At 36.2% G+C, this 3,625-nt stretch overlaps 1 long non-coding RNA gene across 1 annotated transcript in view; it reads right to left on the bottom strand.

Annotated features, from left to right (window-relative positions):
- Window positions 1-1,246, bottom strand: part of LOC118479181 — a 91,081-nt gene extending 89,835 nt beyond the window's left edge. Inside the window, exon 1 of the long non-coding RNA XR_004859519.1 lies at window positions 948-1,246. This is a non-coding gene — a long non-coding RNA (uncharacterized LOC118479181). The remainder of the gene's footprint in view (window positions 1-947) is intronic.
- Window positions 1,247-3,625: the final 2,379 nt, after the last annotated feature.

Here is a 3,625-nt window from a genome sequence, read left to right as displayed (position 1 = left end):
TGTGTGTGTGTGTGTGTGCGCGTGTGTACCTGTCTCCAATGACAAGAAAACAACAACAACGTATTTTAAGAGAACCTATTAATTACGCTTGAGGAGAATAATCCGACTAAACCGTTGCGTGTAGGAAAAAGAAAACAGTTTTCCAAAAACTAAACATTATAGTGATGAACGCAGCAGGTGAACGGCGAGGGAAGCGAAACATAGATCTAGATGCAAAAGGAAAACTAAGCTAAACTTAGCAACTCTGGTCGCTTAAAATAACATAAAGAATTCCTACAAAAAAGTGGATCATACGCTTGAACCATCGTATACACGTTAGTTTCAGTTTAAGTGTATTCAGCCACATTTTTAGAAACAACAATATCATATGACTAAATATTACGTTATGACAAAAAAAACCCGTTAGTACCACATTCTTCTACGATACGTAGAACAGCAACGACGACAACAACAACAATAGCAACAACAGCAACAGCAATATGTATTACTGAGGTTATTGACAGTCCTAACGGAGTCTCCAAGGTCCGTCGACCACACACGTACAAGCACACAACAACAACAACAACAACAACAACAACAACAACAACAACAAAACAATAACAAAACATCAACAACTATAACCCCAAGAACATCAACAACCACGACGATGACGATGATAAAAACAACAGAAACAACAACCCGCTAAGAAAAAACCCCAGTGTTATGAGCCTTCAATAATGGCAACAGTTATTGCAATCATGACATAACAAGAACACCAACACCACAGATGGAAGTTAATTTCAGAAGAAAAAACCCAACAACCCCAATACAACAAGAACAGAAATACACCCAAAAAACCCCCCAAAACAACTAAAAAGAATATTCTTTAAATAATACACGGTGCTTATAACAACACGACCACATTAAGCATAAACAGCTAAAACAAACAAAGTATAGAGTAAACTTACTAAATCAAAGATCCTCCTCCTCTCGGTAAGCAAAAGCTCAGACCTAGGATGAAAAACGGCGTAATAAATAGATCCTTGGGTTGCGGTCACCGACACAAACACGACCCGTACAAAACCCTTTTCCTTTCTGATCTAAATATCTACCCAAGCAGTAAACAACACACAGTTTTCCTCTCCTGCTGAACCAGAGATGAGTACTGCAGAGGCAAGAAGACCACTCAACCCTCTCACACAAGAAATGCTTCCGCTGTGAGCCTTGAGGTTCACCCTCTACTTTTGAGAACAGAGTACGGGAGGACGTTAGGTATTCGGGGTACAGGCGAGAGTTATGGCAATCCTTGTGTGTCACATTTGGGAAAACCGATAATCCTGGCAAGGTCTCTGGGCGCAGCATTCAGTTCAGCATTGAGTTCAAAGATGCTGCTTATTATATTATGCATTGCGTACTTTATTATTTTTTTTCTAGCATTGCATCCAGTATCTTGTTTGTATTAATATGCAACTAGAACAGTATTATCTGGTTGTTCACATAAGCATTGAGTATTTGTATAAATATTCCAAAGGGGGCTCTCGTTGTCGAGAGGTTAGTGTGTTCGCCTCTCATTCAATAGGTTCTGTGTTCGAATGCAGATAGCGACAGAACATTTTCTGCTCTAAAATTGTCTCCTTTCACCCCCTTTCCAGCTCTCTAACAATGTTATTGTGTCTGCTTTCGTCTCCACTTTCTAGGTTGTATAAATAGTGAATATAATATTATGCTGTTTGGATAATTGTTGCGTACAATATGCTGCCTACTTAAAACATTACATAAAATATATTTAGGTTGTTAGTACAAAAACCTGCATAAAACCCTGCTTTTGAAGTCAGTATAGTGTTACTGGAGGTAGATACATGACTATTAATAGATTTCGATTTAAAAAGCTTTCGTTCTTCCTCAAGAGTGGAAAACTTTTCAGATCAGGGGCTATTTCGTTTGTCGATGCTCGGTACCTTCAGCTTATTATCAAGTATAGAATTTCTGCTGTAAAATTGAAAGATCAAACACTGTGGAATGAACTCAGATTATCATAAACTTGTTGTTTTCAATATACTTTAAAAATTTTAAACATCTAAATCATTAGGAGGGACGCTTCGACATTGTCTGTCAAAGTCAACCCGTGCTGAGAGGGATACAGAGTTCCAGCAGAAAGATACAAAGAAAACTACATAAAAATTTCTCCCCCTTCGGGAATCAAACTCAGGTAAACTGTGGGCGAAGGCGAATCGCCTAACTGCAGTTTTACAGACTCATGTTTAACTTTTTAAATACCCGGGAAAGGAACTATTGAGACTATTATAACAATAAATCGTTGCATAACTACTATGTCTCGTAAAGTCTTGAGAATTAGAGCTCAGAGCTTATACTAGTATGGGATAGAGCGCTATATAAAAGCAATCTATTATTATTATTATTACTACTATTATTACTTTTATCAGTTGTCTTCTATTTTTTAAAATGTATGAATTGCTTCCACGGGCTCTATATACATATAGTTTGCCCTGTCATTTTCTTAGTAGTCCAGTGTAGTGCGAGTACACGTCGAGATGTTGAGCTAGAGTAGAATATTATCAACCTGCCGTCGAGGTTGCAGCTACAGAAAGCTTCTTCTTGTTAAATATGTTTTTGATTTTAAGTAAAAAGAAAACGAGTTACACAACAACATAAAGAATTCATATCAGCAAGAATTCTAAATAAAAACTACACACGTTGAGTGAAACGTAGAACCTGTCAGTTTCAGGAACGAATCTCTAGCTAGGTTTCCTTGTATATGTGAGGCATCGTGGTGGAATCAAACGCTTGTCAAAAAATGAGATCGAAGTTACAAGCATTTTTCAGAAGTTTTGCAATTTATACTGATTTAAAAAAAAATTATTTTGCTCACTATCTTTTATGTCCACGTTGAAACACATTTCTAGGTGGATTTTTACTGAAAACGTTTATTGAAGGAACACAATTGAAAATTTTCAGTTCTCAAGGAATATCAAGCTATGAATGTCACCATTAGTTCGGTAAATTCATTATCCCTGAAAACTAGGCCGCCCCAGCTTCCTCAATTGCAAATATCTCGACTTCTATTAAAGACATATAAGTATTTTTTCCATCTAAAGGTAGACAAGTGAACAGGCTTTAAGATTATACCAAAAACTCTACATGCACAAAACTAAACGAGCACTTGGTCCCACTGCGATGTAACACATGATTTTATCACTTTAAACACAAAAATAATTATTATGATCCGTTTGAGCATGTTTGTGTTCAGGATGTGTCAAATAATGAAATAAAATGACAATATTTACAATTCCTTGTGCAGAAAATTGCGTGGTTTATCTTTTTTTTGGTATAATTTTGTTATCATCAATTCAAAACGTTATGCATGTTTACAGGTGTATACCACTGAGAATGTTTTTACTTTACTGAAATGATAATAAATAGCTTAAACATGGCATTCCCCTGTTCAAGAGAAACCTATATATGCTCTTTACACTATATTCTTCTTCTTCTTCTCCTTCTTCTTCTTCTTCTTCTTCTTCTTCTTCTTCTTCTTCTTCTTCTTCTTCTTCTTCTTCTTCTTCTTCTTCTTCTTCTTCTTCTTCTTCTTCTTCTTCTTCTTCTTCTTCTTCTTCTTCTTCTTCTTCTT

The sequence above is a fragment of the Aplysia californica genome, unplaced genomic scaffold (genome assembly GCF_000002075.1).
Source record: "Aplysia californica isolate F4 #8 unplaced genomic scaffold, AplCal3.0 scaffold00034, whole genome shotgun sequence".
In the NCBI taxonomy this organism is placed as follows: Eukaryota; Metazoa; Mollusca; class Gastropoda; order Aplysiida; family Aplysiidae; genus Aplysia; species Aplysia californica.
Note: the sequence above shows the minus strand (reverse complement) of the source record. Positions and strands in the feature narration are given on the sequence as shown.